The sequence below is a fragment of the Haemaphysalis longicornis genome, unplaced genomic scaffold (genome assembly GCF_048455015.1).
Source record: "Haemaphysalis longicornis isolate Haplotype H1 unplaced genomic scaffold, Haemaphysalis longicornis Haplotype H1 scaffold_26, whole genome shotgun sequence".
Lineage (NCBI taxonomy): Eukaryota > Metazoa > Arthropoda > Arachnida > Ixodida > Ixodidae > Haemaphysalis > Haemaphysalis longicornis.
This window is the reverse complement of record NW_027526319.1, coordinates 3,631,826-3,650,212: the sequence shown is the minus strand read 5'-3', so window position 1 is coordinate 3,650,212 and position 18,387 is coordinate 3,631,826. Positions and strand designations below refer to the sequence as shown.

The 18,387-nt window shown below is 45.1% G+C and overlaps 1 long non-coding RNA gene across 1 annotated transcript; it reads right to left on the bottom strand.

Annotated features, from left to right (window-relative positions):
- Nucleotides 1-8,456: 8,456 nt before the first annotated feature.
- Nucleotides 8,457-17,186, bottom strand: LOC144172760 (uncharacterized). The gene is made up of 3 exons (XR_013323095.1): nt 16,906-17,186; nt 12,894-13,163; nt 8,457-10,017 (listed from the first exon to the last, which is right to left on the bottom strand). It is a non-coding gene; the product is annotated as an uncharacterized LOC144172760 (long non-coding RNA).
- Between the last annotated feature and the right edge of the window lie 1,201 nt (nt 17,187-18,387).

Here is an 18,387-nt window from a genome sequence, read left to right as displayed (position 1 = left end):
ATGATGATAGTGGGGCACGAGAGAAGGATATCCACTTATTTCACAACATCCTCCCCCGCGCGACAATGAGTATGGTTCGTGTCAGAGAAATTGTTCAGTCCATGGAGAGCTAAGTTCATGTCCGAGTGGGCCAAAAAAGTTCAACACATGTAGGCTTCCACCTCCACCTATGGTAAGAATGTCTTGGATTTGGTGGGCCCAAGAACCGAGACACTAGAGCGCATAGATGCACTTTTCTAAGACTGGTTAAGCTGCTTTTGCGTGTCTTGGTGGCGGGTATTTCTTTCCGTGTGGACGAGGCATCATTTTTTTTTGTTGCAGACGGATATGCGTGGGTCTCATTCGCGTTGCGGCTCTCTTCAAAGCGCACGATACGGTTTGTTGTGTTCCGTACTGTTCCAGTTCTGCGTTTTGAGTTGTGCTTAACTGTGCGTCTTCTTGCAAGAAGATGAAGATGCTTCCTTCGGTTTCCCAACGTCAGCTGGCGGCAGTAATTCCTTTTAAACTGTGGCAAATTATGAGCGCCTTCATTGAGGTCCGTTGTCCTTGAACGATTCATTTTAGCAGGGCCGTCTTTCTTTCGCACGCACTTCTTTCTCAGTTCCTTACGTTTGAGCAATGAAGGACTATGTACGTCAGGTTGAAACGAAGATATACTCTTCCTTTCACCAGGAAAATCAGTGTCAAACATCGCGGGATCCATATTTTGCCCTCGCCATCATTGGTTTCTTGGAGCACTGTTTCCACATTAAAAGAAGGCTTCTCCTGGGGTATCTTTGGAGTCAGGTCATCGGTGTTCAAGTCGTTGATGGCTTCCTTTGTTTGCACAAGTCCAGTTCTGGTAGAAATCATTGCCTTTCGCTTCATGAACGTAGTGGTGGTTGTCTTTCCCTCGCTTCTAGTTTCTTCGGGTGAATTCACAAGACCGTTGGCTTCCATAGGGGTAATATATTGAAAATTCCTGTTCAGTTCTTGTCGTCCGCCATCATCTTCCGCTCCATGAGTTTGATTTGCATATGAAGTTTTGCTACTTTCCAAATATCTGGTCTGATTATCCCGGCGGTCCCTGCGTTCGGCGCGAACTCGTTCTTTGAGAGAAGGAATTAGGTTTTCACGAGCTTTCTTTGTTTCAACTATTTTAAGTTCAATCTTGGATTTTGCCACAAAAACTAGGTAGTCAAAGTTGAATGCGTCTTCAAACTCGGCCTCCAGATTATCAATGTCTACACAATATTCCACTTCTCGGTTAATCTGGCGCAGTTCGTCGTGATGTACTGTTAACTTAGTAGCAAGCTCACTCAACTCACTAATTGATGGCCTTGTCACTGGGAGGAGGTCTTCAACTTGGCCGATGATTGTCGTGATTTCTAGTCGGACGATGCACCGCCTTTCGAGATGGGCCTCCATGGTCCGGTCCAGCGTCGCGTCCATTGTAACAGCTGGCGACCGGGCGCAGAAGGCAGAAGTCGGCGTCGTCTCCGTGTCGGTCTTGTCTCCTCTCACGGACATCTCGTGCTGTGTCGGGCAGATATCTCTTGTGGCTGGGTTCGATCAATCTTCTTCTTCTTCTAAGGCTGCCCCGCTGTTCTCCGAGTTGGTGGCTTCCTGTGCGGCTTCATTCCCAATCTCCAGAGGTAAGAAGGCGGTCGAACAGAAGCGAAATACGCTCGCTGTAGCTCACCTCTGGAGGTCCCTTCTCCCGGGTTTCACGGCACCAAAATATGTGGAGAAAGGGACGAGCCGCGGAGCCCCTCCCGATGGTGCCTTTAATCGAACATACTTCTGATGATGACAGTGGGGCACGAGAGATGGATATCCACTTATTTCACAACAGTCCTGTCTTGTTATACATTTTAAGAACTAGGCGTCTCCTGTGATCTAAAAGCATTTGCAGTCACTATCAATTTGAAGGTGATCGGGGAGCATCGAATGGCGGGCCTTTCACGCTGCATAACGTCTGAGTTTAGAACTTTGGAGGTAGATAGAACTGCCTTCTGCCTTTTGTAGTATCTTGGGTGATACAAACATGACACTACCCGTAACATTGTGCTGCTGCTTGTGTTTCCGCCGCTCGAGTGATAACCTTGAAATTTATCGCAACTACGCCCAATTGCAGAACGCATATACAGGTATTGTGGGCACGGCTGTGCGCTGCACAGAACCGCCTTTGTCACTGGTGAGTGCTGAGCCGCTTGGGGTGGGTGCTGTGGGCTGGCAAGCTTGACAGGCGAGTGATGAAATTTCTTGTGCCCTCACCGTCATGAATGTCGTCATCATCATCATAATCGCCGCTATTATTCTCTTTATTTCTTTTCGTATCTTCCGTTTCTACGATTAAAAGACATGGCCGAACCCGTTAGGCCTGTATTTACGCTTAAATTTAGACAGCGCTAACGTTCCGCTTAACGACATGTGCTAGCAATCTCAAAGTCATTTGTGCGTCATGCTGCGCACACTGGATTACGACAATTGGACCGCGTAGCCTAACGATAGGCATAACGTCAGCCAGGAGACTACCCATGGTACTGGGTGTTCAGTTGAACATCGCGTTACCTTTACTGGCACAACGTTTGCAATCACATGGCGCGTCGAAGCCAACGGGGAAGTCTTCGCCCCTAAAACCACTGCTCCTCACACACCGTGACCTTAAGAGGGTTCAGCAGTTCGGCGCCAACTCAGATTCGCACTTTTTCGCTTCATAGATGGCATCACGTACCGCCCCCAAAAAGCTGCGTCAGGCAGTTGCAATCTAGCAGTGTAAAAACAACCAGGACACCGAAGCACGCCTTATTCCGCCGCACGAAAGGAAATATAGCTCCGATGACGGCATGCATCGGTCGTTGGATGACACGAGCATTCCCTGATACGACCGAAGATCGTGGCCAAGAATGTCAGATATCAGTACGGAATGAATACCGGCATGACTTGGCCCAGATGTTTTTTTTTTTTTTGCGTTTTTGCATGCTGTTGTTTTTTCTGGAGAACACGAAGTCGGCGACTTGCAAAGAGGGCGAGGAGGGTGCTTCTCGTGGTGCGAATGAAAAGATACATTCATTTCCTGCGACCCCCAGATAAGGCCACTGCGTCTAAGAAGGCGACAGAAAATGTATTTAGAGGTTTTCTAAACTTTTGGCATCAATCTACGCGCGCAGGTAAGAACACAGAAATACGACAGCGCGTATACACAATTCACTTTCGCGCCAGCATAAACGGCGGCGGTTACATGGCTCCGACCGACACAAGAGCATTGCAGCGAGCTACGGAAGTGGCAAGGGGTGCGTGTGGACCTACTGGGCTGCAGGCTTCCCTCAGCACTGATTCGTTGTCAATCCTGCCGTTTGCGGGATAGAAGCTTGGTTCGCTGCGCTTCTGTGGAAGCCACGAAACGTGACTTCTTCATGGAGAATTCTATCCCACTTATGCGTGTTAAATTACTGCAGCGACGATTGCGAGTGTTACGCATGAAGAAAATCACACCAATGTCAGAGCCGAAACTGAAAACAGATCTCTTGCGGGCGAGCAAATCACGCTGTGCGGCGTTGTGCTGGCGATAACTACAGCTTTATCAGCCCTTCAAGGTGAAGAAGGATGCCTAAAGTTGTCACCTGCTTCGCTTTTAACATGCAAACATTTGTACTCTGAGCAAATTTCTTTCTTAATATTTTCCGCAGTCGATATAACATCATTTACAACATTTCTCGAATAGTGAAACAGCTTAGTTGTAATTTATTACCGCTGTATTGCTTTTGAAAAGTTTCGTCCAATGCAACGTGGGATTTGAACTAAAAGTACACGAGTATGGACGAGATAACAAGCGTCATAAAAAATCACCAAACAAGAAGAACTATCACTTTCCCGATCACATTATTATGCCAGCGGTTAAGCCCAATCTAAGCTACGCACATAGTGGTTCGAACGGTAGTAATTGCGGCCATTGCTGCGACGACTTGTGAGTCCTTGGACAATTCAATTTGGCTAGCTTCCCGGTGTATTTAGCATGAGAAGCGAAACGGGAAACGGGGTGTTGCGGATGGGATCCAGCCATGGCTCTGCTTAGAACGCTCTTTTATGACCTGTTCGTCCTCTATGTAACAATGGTGATTTCTCTCTTAGCTCGTTCTTTTTGTTCTTTTCCGCGAAATGTGTTTGGTGTACCAAGATGTTTATTTAAACGGCTTTAAATCCTACGCAGCGCACTTATTTGAGGCGTTTTGTTGTATTGTTTATTTTTGTAAAGAAATATAACAAATTATTGTGACCATAAATATTACGGAACTACGAAAGCGCATGTAACAGGTGCAATGCGTAGGTCACAGCTTAGGTAAACGTTACCGTAACGCTGAAGTCATATGTTATACATTGAGCTACATGTGACTAACAAAATTTGATGCCGGTTTACTTAAATTATCTCACGTTTTTTCTCAATTTCTGATAAGAAGCCCACACTGCGTAAATTGAGTAGTGTACGTACGTACGCATGCGCATACGCAGGTATGTATGTATGTATGTATGTATGTATGTATGTATGTATGTATGTATGTATGTATGTATGTATGCATGTATGTATGTATTTATGTATGTATGTATGTATGTATGTATGTATGTATGTATGTATGTATGTATGTATGTATGTATGTATGTATGTATGTATGTATGTATGTATGTATGTATGTATGTATGAATGAATGAATGAATGCATGAATGATCAGCCTATCAAGGGCGTTGCTCGGGGAAGTCCAACTGCTTTTATATTGCTCTTTTCGAATAACTCATTTCCGCTTAATTTCTTTATTTCATTCTTTCATAGCGCTAGCGGTCATCTGCTCTTTCTATTCTCATTTCAGGGTAGTCATTCCGTTACCACGGTGGTCCAACGGTTATCCGTTTGGGCCAAAACATGCCCTCCCTTAGTTCACTTTCAGTGGTATATTCCCTCGCCCCCCTCCCCCCCCCCAGTAACACAGTAACCCGAGACGCTCATTCCCAATGTCGGGGCGCTTTTTTTGTCATTATTGTTTCGGTGGCCACATGGGCCGACCGAAGATTGTTTTGACGTAATAACTCCCAGACTGGGAACTTTGTAACCTATAAATCCGGCTATTAGATGCATTTCGGCTGTTCAGGTGCCCCTTGCCTCTGTTTGGGCCGAAGATAAAGCCCGGCGTGCGTGTGGCATGTACAGCTCCGAGTGACATGAGCCTGAGGGCGCAGCTTCGCGGCGCTCAGCTTCCGCCCGGAGCCCTTTACGCACATGTGGTGACCTTAGGTTCTGAGCGCTGTACCTCTGCACGCAGTTACAATTTCGGAAATGTAATAATCTATACGAGATGGACTCATGATCCTCTACACGTTAATCATTAAAATCAAGCATCTAACTTTGGATAATTGAAACGGTGATTAACCGAGTCGAGTTACTTATTTCCATAAATAGCACTTGGCACCTGCCACGGCCCCTGATCACTTAGCGCAAAAAAGACAGCTTTACTTCCAAAATCCCATTTTTTAAAAATTAATTAGTCTCGATGAAACACCCCGTATACCCGCACATTTCCTTTACCCATTTTTTATTTACTACCCTTGCTTATGTGTTGTCTCTGTATGCCTTCCCAGCCGAAAAAAACCATTGGCCGACCAATTGGTCCATTTTGCCACCCAATGGGTCCAAATGGAATCCCAATGGGTCCCAATGGGTCCAAATGGAAACCCAATGGGTCCAATTGTTCCAATTGGAGCGATCCGAATTGTGCCCATTGGCTCGATTAGGTTGGCCAGTTGGCCCAATTGGACCCATTGGCTCCAACTAAAAAGTTAATACTACTGACTGCTCCAACATGATGCCTCCATGTGATGACCCAATCGGGGAGCCATTTTGGATAGTATTTGGATAGTATTCAATTACGACAACAATTGGCTGAAATTTAATTCTCTCTTACCCTTAATTTGAAACCTTCAGAAATGTTCACAACTTCAACCTTTACAAATGTATATTTATGAGGCAATTAATTTTGATATTACAATCAGCAATTCAAGATAAAGTTCTTAAACAAAACATAACAAACAAACACTAATTAAAACTTTCCGACACGAATAGCAAAATTGTTTTGAAATAAAACCCCGATCCAATCCAATCGAATCCACTCCATAGACGGACAGTGGATAAGTGGTATTCAACGTGGTGTTGGCGGTGTAGGTTGTGAGCGTGTTGGTCGGTTGCACACGCAGTCTTCTCTGACTGCATTGCATTGGAAATGTAAGCTTGTGGTCTGCAAGAGTGTGAGAAGTGGCGACGATGATGTCGCACACCCATAGCAGTGTGTTTCAAGATGCATCTTTACGCTGAACGCCGCTAAGCCTGGCACCGAAGGAAGCGTGTCTCTGTTTATGTGAGTATACTGCTTATACACACTAAAAATTTTTACGCCCAAAAGGGTGCTTCAGCTTGTCGCCGCAGGAGCACCCTAAAAACTGAATATTTTACGCCCTTTAGGGTGCTTGGATTTTGTCGCCGCAGGAGCACCCTCTGTGAAGCACCCCAGAAGACAGGTGCCTTATAACACCCTTTTCCGCCTAAAAGTATCCTAGGGTGCTACTTAGCACCCCAATCTGTAGGAGCATCTTCTGCAAAAGCACCCACCTAAAGGGGTACAAAACGGGTGCGTCATCCTCGGTTCACAGGTGCAGCAGGTGTGAGACCACATATTGCACAACATCACACACGATCATGGTATGAAACATTCGTGCTTTCCAAGCTCGGTTCTGTGAGACATTCCATTGAAGCTCAACATCAGCTGATAATTTCCTTGAACTTGTGTCACCGATTGTTAAAACATCAATTTAAAAAGTCAGGAGCCACATCTCAGTACAGTTATAACTTTAGAGGTAGTTGATTACCCAAAACTTCGTAAAAAACCAATTATATGTTCACTTTGCCGAACTGCAGTACACATCCTTCGAGATTCACTGCAGAGCCTAACCATCCTGTGCAGTGAAAGCAATTAGGTGTGCAACACTTCAACCACACAAAACTTCCTTGAACCTTAAAACCCTTGGCTTCTTAGTATTGCATCAAACTTCCAATCAAGGTAGCTACCTGCAATGTTTAGTGCCTTATTCTTGAGCTGAGCAGGAAGGTTCAATATGAAGGAAGACCAAATGCAAAATGTATAGTTTCCTCCGTAATGCGGCTAATAATATAGTTCCCTCCGTACTGCGGCTCATAATCTACTTATAAAAGTTGGGTACCCAAGCCATTTATTTTCGTTTGCATTATTCTTTTTGCTTCACGAAAAAATATTCATATGGTACAGCACTTGCAATGTTTGGTGGCATTTGGAGTTTTATAAACATACCTTTAGACTAAATGACCCCACATAGCAATAACAAGAACTGCAAACATCACAGAACAATGCATACAAGTTCCCTGGTGAAGCCCATGGTTGAAATGTAATGCCATTGTTCAGAAAACATTATTTTATCATGAGGCTAGCTTGTACATGGTGCCTTGCATTATGTCCCTGCCGGTGGATGTGGGGTCATTTGTCACTGTTGCAAATGAAAAGCCAACAGCCAGGGCCCATTACTTTTGGCTAGTATTACGAGGTGCCTCACGGTAAGCATTCTACGTCGATAGACTTTTTTAGAGTTGACTAGAACTGAAATCAGCAAAAGATTCTCTACAAAACATTCATTCTATCCGCAGCTTTAGGGTTTGCTAATTTCCATAGTTGGGTTTCTTCTGCCTTTCTTAACATTTTTCTTTTGATAAGAAGGTGCACAACCAAAAGCAAAAAGCTTTTCTGTAAACCTTTGGTAGCTATATAATTGTTACAAAATATTTTACTCTAAATATGCCAGCTTAAACTGAGAATATTTGCATTTAAAAACATTAAAATAAGTTTAAATTGATCATAAATTTTTAGCTGTTTTTACGCAAAACTGTACATGGGATATGAAGTGCACCACAAGGAGGGCTTTAGATTAGCTTTAGCAAATTTGGGACATTTAGGGTGCACTGAAATCTCTACACATGCGCTTTTTCACTTTCTGTATCCACCAGGATAATGGCTGCCAATTTAGACAGCGATTCTAAATAGTAGTTGACGTGCATTTTAAAATAATCACAAACATTATAGCCACAAAATTAATTTTTACAAGTTGTAGACATTGCCCGTTACACCAGACATTGGACTACACTGTCAAGAGCTTTGACATCTACAATGACATCTACAAAGCAGGCTTATACTGGTAGAATGTTTCATACCATAATTACTGTGTGTTCAGAGCTCACGTGTGAAGTATGGATACTGCTGCTTCAGCAAGAACCGAGGATGAGCACCCTTCCTGGTTCTGAAAAAAAATAACAGAGGAAATGCCTTAAGCAGGATTCTGAAACGGGGTTGAATGAAACAAGAATGAACAAGAAATTCTTTCAAAACATGTAAAGCAATGCCAACAAATATTTATTTCAACTTATTTCTACAAAAGACCACCTCATGAAGACTGGTGGTGGGGTATTGGCTCAAAAAAAAAGCAGAGAGCACTTATACAAATGCTACAGGGAGCCTTCGCAGCCAACAATTGTTTGAACACACCTAAACTAATCACTGTTCAACAAACTCATAAAAAATGTTTGAATGCATAAAAAACCAGTGGTAAACACAGGAAACAGTTAAAACAGAATGACGGCACAAGTTTGTCCCGTCGTTCTCTTCTGTGTCCTGGGTTTTCCTATGGTTTTTCATCCATTCAAACATGTACCAGCTAGCCCAGTCCAACGCCTTGGTATCATAAAAATATGGATAGTCAATCCTTACACAAAGTTGAAAAAAAAAGAAAGTATAAAGTAGGTGACAAAATTAAAACGACAGCAAATTGGTTGGCTTTTAATTTTAAATGATAATATAAAAAATAATGGCATGAATGAAAGTGAGCAGCACGCGAAGTACCTTGTTGCTAGCCCGACATTCCACTTTGAAGCAAAATGTCCGCTTTCAACACTACATAGGCTAAACATGCAATGATGCATTCCTTTAGGCACACAAAATATACCATAATTGTTAAAAAAGCTACAAATTAGTTGAAAAATCCTGACCACGACAAATTGGAAATAGTGACTAGATACAGTTTCAGAAATACACAGCGACATCATATAAAAATATATGGTTCCCATACAAAGATTGATCATAACAAAAATTCAGGACTACATTTATCAGACTGGCATCAATGTGCAAAGCAGCTTAATGAAGGAAGACGGTCTTCACTAAAAACATGTTAATATTGGGAGCTCATGTGCTTCCCTGCAAGTTGGGTGTGTAAACCCACTGACATCTTAACTAACCCGCCTGAATCATCACTTGATAGACATTGAGGAATTTTACGAATTGGTTTATTTTAGCCAGCTGTCTAGTTTATTTCCCTATTTTTCTTGGCATTTCGTGTCTAATTCTAAATTTGGTGACTAGATAGCTTTTACTATGGTCATGCACTGGTGACAACGAATATTTGATTTTACTTTAAAAAAATTTCAGTTTTGTTTTATTGCTCACCAGCCAACGATCTGAAATATCAGAGGCGCTTAAAACGTATGTTGGCATTTCCTTCCTGCCGTGTAGTACAACTAATCATGACTTTTACCATAATTTGTTCACAAATCGTAATATGTGGAAAGTATTCAGCTTAATGAAAATGTCATTTCAGAAGCATGCACAATCAACAAGGCCTCAATGACTCTCATGACGTGGTCCACTTGTTTCTGTCACAAATAACCTGAGTGCAGACACATTCACCGAAGATGAAGGTAACATGCCCTCTTGGGTGATGAATATTTAAAAAGCCTTACGAGTAAATTGCTGCTGAGCACGTGAAATTGTGACATTAAAACAAAAGATCCCTCTGCGGCATCTTTCACTTGGAGGAGCGCTTGACCACAAACTTTGAGAAGCTGGAAAATGCTCCATGAACCGCTCCAGCCAGCAGAAACGATGCAGGACACAAGTTGGTAGGCGGACCGTTGGCATCCTGCGATTGTGAAGATATTTCTGTTTAGTAGATGCTCTTTTTTTTGTACCACTGTTTAGTTCACCTTTAACAAGCAGCTGAACTCCTTAACGTTCGCATAATAAATGGTGCAATGCGGAACAGTTAGCAGGGTTACCTCAATTTTGCTTTTCTACGAATTAACACAATGTAGGTAATCTGCACACAACTACAATCAAACTACAATTTTCACCTACTTCACTGCTAACATCAGCGTTTGACTGCTCAAGCACAAATACAGGTTAGACATGTGAGCAATCTGCTAAACGTATCCCCACAAACTGAACAATCAGGCATCAGAAATCGGCAAGGAAGGAGGTGTCACGTTTAAATGGCACTTTTTTTGTTCAAAACATAAACACCTGGAAGCTTGAAGCGTGAGAGGGGGTCTTTCACGCTGACAATGTCAGAACATAGCTTGCTAGTGGGCACCTGCACGATGTGCACAATGTGTTTCTTGAAAATGCGTGCGAAAGTTTGATTGATGTGTAGGACGAGAATTGCAGCACGTTTTGACACAGGCCTTGTGGACGCTTCTGCCTGCTAATGTCAATGTGGATTCTTGCTAGTCGCCCTCTTCGCTTCTTTCTGAATATAATGCTTTAGGCATTATATTCAGGACAACGACTGCATCAAAACGTGCAGCAATTACCTACGTCCCACACATCGGTGAAACTCTCGCACACATTTTCAAGACACGCAGTGCATACATTGTGCATGTGCCCACTAGCAAGCTGCGTTCTGACATTGTCAGCGTGAGAGACCCCCTCTCACGCTCCAAGCTTCCGGGTATTGTTTATTAGATTCCATGCGCTGAATGCAAATCAGTGTACATTGGCGAAACGGGCAATCTGCACAGAAGATTAATGCAGCACTGGAACGAAGTGAACAAGGGCCATGCATAAACAAGTCCACTGGCAGAGCACCGTGAGAGGACGGGACACGTGGTCGACTGGAACAAGACAAAATTACTGACAACTGAGTGCAATCTATCTTCTCGATTACTGCTCGAGTCCCTCATTGTTCAGACGACGCCCAACATTATCAACATAATGGATGGCAATCTGCACCATATCTATGCAAACTCATTGCGCCGCGTAATGCCCAATATATAGCTTCGTTTTCCACGACACATGCTCACCGTGAACAAGCCACAAACCGTTAAATGGCTTTCTTGACTTGGTCAGTGACCTACGTTTCATCACTGCAATAATGCTTTTACCTGCCTACACGGCATTCCATCAAACACTGGACTACACCACATGAGCCATTGGCGTTCTTAACCTGCACCAGAGTATATAACCTTTCACTACTGCTATGAGATAGACCCATAAACGCACTTCAATATGGCCTTTATATTTAGCTCTTGGAAACATTATGTATAATTTTACCTTTAAGTTGCACCTGCTACAGCAGCTGGTACTATACCAAAAACATGAAAAAAAAACGGTGGTTTAACACGCCAAAGCTACACTTGGGATATGGGGAGCACTGTAGGGGAAGGCTTCGCATTAATTTTGACCATCTCGGTATTTTTGTGCGCATCGAAATCTCCAAACACCGGCGTCTTTACGTGTTGCCTCCATCTGAAAAGCGGCTACACCAAGCGGTATCTAACCGACATTCGCCTCCACAGCACACCACCCTAGCCACGGCAGTGGGTTAAACATATGAAATAAAGCGAGTTGTGGAGTGCAAATGAAAATATTAATCACACGTCTTATTTTCCCAATCGATGTACCTTTTGAAATCCACCATGCAATCCCCCCTCCCCTACCGGCCTACCAAAACACCTTTGTCTCAAGAGGTAATCAGGCTGTTGTTAATGAAGTAAGTATTTACAATCCGAGACTTGCCACCGTTAAAGTCATGCACTTTGTTTTAGAGATAAGCGACATTAGCCATTTGCAGCACCAGGAGTTAATTGTGTTAAGATCAGATTGAAAGTATTGACGGTAGTAGTTGAAAGAAATTGTGTGATAAATTACAACATCTGCAAATAGACCTACATGGGAGGATATGCAACATAGAAGATAGACCAAGCAACCTGCCTGGGGGGACAGCAAAGTGGCACGAGCAAAAGAAGTATATAGTTATTAGAAGTAAACTGCATTTGAGAAGAATGAAAATCTTTTGCTCAAGTGAGGACATTAGGGTGAAGTTTGAGAAGTAGTCTGTGGTGTGCAATGCGATTGAATGCTTTAGAAAAATCGAGAAAAACTACCGCAGTTTGTAAGCCTGTGTCAATGGATCAGTGTAGATCGTGAACAAATACTGAAAGTTGTGTTTCTCAAGTAACCCTTGTGAAAACCGTGGTGATACTCGAATGTGATATTGTGATTTTATAAATAATTAGCGACCTGAGAGTGGATGAAATGTTTCCTGACCTTGCATATGGTGCTTGTTAGGGAAATTAAATGGTGAAGTACCGTCTCCTGATTTAAACACTGGTGCTACCTCGACTATCTTCCAACCATTGAGATTAGTGCCTGTCATGAGAGACTGCGAAAAAAGCGCTGTCAGAATTCTACAGACTGCGGGATGTACTTTTCGGTATAGTATGATTATTACCAGTATGATCTGAAGTGGACCAGTTTGTATTGCAAGTTTAAAACCATATCGAAAGATCCTAAATGTTTGCTTGGCTTGATTACATACGAATACTTGCTTCAAAGTCAGTTCAATTTCTCTTCTTGCCCTTTAGTCGTCAGCCCCAGATTCTCTTCAATATCTGTGCTAAGCAATGACACGCTCCATACGCACAGCACTGCTTCATGAAAATGTTTCAAATAATCAGAGGCCACAGCACTGCTAACAGGTATTCATCATGGCAAGTTCCACAACATGCAATAACTAACCTGAAAGTACATAATCGGTGGGTGCACCGATATGGCAGCAGTGCCTGGACCGATGTGTCGAGCAAATGCGCTGACTTCTGAACGGGTGGTCCAAGCGGCCAGATGATGGATGAATGACCATTCCTGGCGGCAAAGCGTACGGAGCACCAACGAAAGGCCAGGCAGTACTTGTGTACAGCAGGTGCAGTGTCGGTTGGCCAAGGGAGGCCCTGGCAAAGCCTTTGAAACTGGACTGGAAGGCAGCTGACCCAGGACAGCCAGCAGCAGCACCTGCAGGTGCATAATCTGTGAGTGTGCTGACACTTGTTGAAATACAAGAAGAGCACACACAAAGCACGAATGCTTACATCAAGTAGATTTTTCATCGTTTAAAGACAGTAACCTCCAAGGCACTAATAAGAACATTCCCGGAACACCCCAAGTGAAATTTAGGTCACAGTAAGAATGTATTTATTAGACCCGCAGGTACTGTGAGTGGGGTATGCATGATATATGCAAAGCTAGCTACTGAGCTAATTTGCATGGAACGCATGCTAGCAGCTCATCTGTATCCCTTGCTTTCAATCGGAACTGGTGTGTGATAGTTGAGGCTCCTCCATTTCAATGTCTGACTTGTATCTGCACGTTCAATTCTCCAATATAAATCGAGTTGAGTGAGTGCCTACAGCTTTCTTGTTAGTCTCTGTATGGCCTGCGGTTTTGCGAAAATGAGAACTTGCGAATTGGCTCAATTTTCTGCACTAATTTAAACAATACATATGCCTCTGATATCAAGCCCCAGACTTCCCGAGAGCTACTCTGACAGAATCGGCAGGCGCCTCGTAGGCGTTGTAAAATTTCCCCCACTACCCCGAGACAATGCTAACTCCCTGCGAGGCCACATGCGCGCATTTCACCTTAAATTTGCACGTATGTGAATTCTATACCTCTATGAACTCTCAGACGGGCGTCGTCATATTCGTGCCGGACTCGTGAAGCTCGGCAACGTAAATTACCGCACTCGCTTGCTGGCGCGTGGCCCGAACTCTCTCACCGTTTCCGGCCCTTGCATACTATTTTCTCCACCTTGCACTTTGTAAATTCTCATGTTTAACTACACCTCGTGCGCCCTCATCTCTTGCCTGCTTTTCTTCCAGCACAACTCCGTCAGCACCCGGTCGACGCGTACGCTGTCGGGGTGCGTTGGCGAGCGAGTACGGCAATTTCGCTGTTGTCGAGCTTCACGAGAACAGCACACATATCGCGGCCCGAAGACCGCGAGGCGTACGGTCGCCGGTCTCGCGAGCGCAATAGCTGCGAAGCGCACTGCACGGAATTCGTGGGGAAGGGGGGGGGAGAGAGAGATTTCACTAGAGATGGGCAAAACGGCTCACTTCAGTGAGCGGCTCAGAACGGCTCAGTTCACTGAAGTGAACCGGTTCATTTGAACGGTTCAGCGGTTCATTTAGGTTTGTAACCTGTGTTAAGCATCCATAATCTAAATTATTACTCAATTGTTATTTAGTCATTTATTTTGTAACAACATCCGCTGTATTTGTGCTGAAAAGAATTGGCCTCACCATCATTACAAAGGTTTTTATGTGCCAGTGGTATTTCAGAATCACTCTCGGTCGATATATATAGAAGAAAATACAACTTTTTGTCAACTTTATAACCTCACAAATATGATCTCTACTAGTGAGCTGTGACGCCAGAAAAAATGATTCTGGACATAATACAAGAAACTAATTTTAATATTGTGGTGGTGAACAACACTTTGTTCAGTTTATTCGAAGCGAGGTCGACGGGTCCGCTTTCTGGCAGCGATAATAGATGACGCGAAAGTTGCACACAAGACCCAGCTGGGTCGGCCGATACGCCTCTAATAACTCTACCGGAACGTGCCGACACGACTCCTTCAGAGCCATGCTCAGCACGATTCTCTAATCGAGCGAGCAGCCGCTGAACGTCGGTTCTTAGGAGAGCCGCTCTGCCAAAGAACCGCCGGGAGCCGATAATCGCCGCGGAACTGAGCGGTTAAGAAGATGCGGCTCGTTCCTGACTCGGACAACAGCTACACGCACAAATGTAACTGTAGTGATTCTAGTGAATTATATGGTCACAGGAGTTTATTTTCCTATTACTTTGAAAATACAGACGCCGTTCGTTCACTGCTGCCATTGCGGCCTCCCGATCTGTCATTCACCGCCGCCGCCATCGCGGTTCCCAAATGGCGCCTCAGAAGATCCGCTTCGCGAAGAGCGGCTCTCGAAAAGAGCGGGAGCCGTTCTTCGGTTCTTCGGTTCAGTAACTGAGCGGAAAGAGCCGGAAGAGCCGATGAACCGGTCAAAACTGCATCCGGTTCTCCTGGCTCGAATTGTCTGCTCCCACGACAGGAGGCGCGCTGGAGGAGTTTGAAAAATTAGCCCCAGCCGGCCCGGCAGTACAGTTGCTTTCCCGCGCCGATAACAGATGGCGCAGAGCGACGGCTCATTTGACCCGGGTCTTCGGTTCTTTCGCTCAGTAACTGAGCGGATCCGCTCACCGGAAGAGCCGATGAACGGGTCAAAACTGCATCCGGTTCTCCTGGCTCGAATTGTCTGCTCCCACGACAGGAGGCGCGCTGGAGGAATTTGAAAAATTAGCCCCAGCCGGCCCGGCAGTACAGTTGCTTTCCCGCGCCGATAACAGATGGCGCAGAGCGACGGCTCATTTGACCCGGGTCTTCGGTTCTTTCGCTCAGTAACTGAGCGGATCCGCTCACCGGAAGAGCCGATAAACGGGTCAAAACTGCATCCGGTTCTCCTGGCTCGAATTGTCTGCTCCCACGACAGGAGGCGCGCTGGAGGAATTTGAAAAATTAGCCCCAGCCGGCCCGGCAGTACAGTTGCTTTCCCGCGCCGATAACAGATGGCGCAGAGCGACGGCTCATTTGACCCGGGTCTTCGGTTCTTTCGCTCAGTAACTGAGCGGATCCGCTCACCGGAAGAGCCGATAAACGGGTCAAAACTGCATCCGGTTCTCCTGGCTCGAATTGTCTGCTCCCACGACAGGAGGCGCGCTGGAGGAATTTGAAAAATTAGCCCCAGCCGGCCCGGCAGTACAGTTGCTTTCCCGCGCCGATAACAGATGGCGCAGAGCGACGGCTCATTTGACCCGGGTCTTCGGTTCTTTCGCTCAGTAACTGAGCGGATCCGCTCACCGGAAGAGCCGATAAACGGGTCAAAACTGCATCCGGTTCTCCTGGCTCGAATTGTCTGCTCCCACGACAGGGGGCGCTGGAGAAATTTGGAAAATTAGCCCCAGCTGGCCCGGCAGTGGAGTTGCTTTCTCGCGCCGGCAATAGCTGGCGCGAGACAGCGTTGACCCGGCTTTTAGGCTCCGTTGGCTCTTTCTCCATGGTTTGCAGTGCTGTGGCTCGCCCCGTTCGACACTGATCACTGAGGGGGCGAGAAGGGTCTTCCTCTCTCCAAAAGAACCGCCGCTCACTTTTACTGAGCCACGGCTCACTCGTTCTTCAAAAAGAGCGGCTCAAAAGAACCGGATCACTCCTGAGCGACGCATCTCTAGATTTCACAACACCTACGAGACGCCAGCCATGGAATCACGTGTACGCGTTTTCACATGCACTTCCAGGGAACCTCCTGTTCATGTTATTTCTTGGTATACCGCGGGTATTCACGAGGGAGGACTAATCACAGCGTTGTGCCACTCACGCGAAATTGCGACTGCGATCTGCAACCGCAAAGGCACTGTTTGAGAGACACATAAACAAACGCCCCGGTGTTAAAGAGCCTTGCGTGATGTGAAATTATTAGCAGCCGTGTACCATAGCGCGAGCATCGTAGCCAAGGTCTAGCTTCAGCGTAAATTGATGCTGACTTCTGCGGAAACGGTGGACTGGGCGCCAAACAAGTATACTAACTCACGTAGGCTCCCAGAGCAAACGAGATGGGGGTCTAGCGAATTACTGACCCATAAACATCAGAACTCGTTACAACCAAATACAGAATAATAAAAAATGCGTACTTACCCGAGCAAAAACGATGTTTCCAACGTACAATTGTCCTTCACTGTCGTCTTCATCTCGCGGACACACGAACACGCTTTGTTCTGATGCAATGTCATCCACTTTTGACGCGCAGTATTTTATCCGGCGATGATCGTTCTTCCGGGGTCCCCATGTTCAACACACGCGTAGGTTGGAAGGGTAGACATCACCCATAAAGCTTCTATAACTATGATTTAAGCTTGAAATAGATAAAACAGATTAAATCACGCCACCAACCACTCGGCACAAAACGCCATGAAAAAACACACAAAAAAGTGAGATATAGTTGCCAAACTTCAAATGCAGCACCTCTATGTTTGACGAAAATTGTGTTACTACTGTAATATTGGTAATTATCTTTCTGCTTTCAAAGTCTGAAATGTGTTTATAACTTAAATTTAAGGTTTTTAAACACAAAAAGTGAATACACATAAAGTAATTGACCTATATACTGATATTGTAAAGAGGTTTGACGTTTGTTTTGGTTTTGTTTTCACGGCTGGCTTCTCAAGAGAGAACGCGCGAGAAAACGAGCTACTTTGGGTTTAGGAAGAGAGTGGTAAATGTCGGCGTGATAGAAAGCAAGGAACAGGTGCTTACCCTGGTCGTTAAAAAAGGAGCTTATGAAACCCTCACGTAAAAAAAAAAAAAACACACGTTCGACGAGGAATCGAACCAATCGAACCATTGACCTACAAAACAGTAAACGGGCGCGTTAACAAACAGCTATGCCGGCGGGCGGTGTTCGAGGCGCCTAAAACAACTCTATACTTACGTAAGTTGTCAACGAATATTGTCGCTTGTGTCTAGTCATCGCCTCCTTTAACGGTGGTCTAGTTTATGCTGCATTTTTGAAATTCTGGCTGTCCTAACGCTTGTTTCTCACGCACCGGTCTTGCAGACGAGGCCGCATTGCTAGCGCTGCAAGCGATTGAGCCAAAGCTCCATTATTTGACTCAAGAAAAGCTATCGCAGTCAACCCGACCTTTTCTGCGCAAGCCACGGCAGCCACGAAATAAATGGAATGTGCCGTTAGAATTATGGCGTTGATAACGCTTGTTTGACCGGCACCGTCTTGCAGACAAGCAACGTCGCTCTAATACTACAAGCGATGTCACTCCTGGCATGTCAGGCGCATCAAACTCATCGTGTAAAACGACTGCTAACAGTGCGAAAACCTCTGAGTTTGTAACAAGTGGGGATTTGCGGTGGCGGCGACGTAATAGGTGCAGCAAGCAGGTAGGCAGAACAGCAGCGTAGGGTTACAACCTTTCCCCGAAAAAAAAAAAGGGCCTTCCGGGGGGGGGGGGGAGGGGGGGGGGAGGGGGGATTGTGTTGAAAAAAGACGCCATGTTTTTTAACATGCAGTGCCATTTATTGTAGTGTTTTCTTAGAGAGAAATCAACATAACGTTTGTACTGAAAGTGATTGAGAGCTTGGTTAATCGCTCTGCATGTGCTTCAC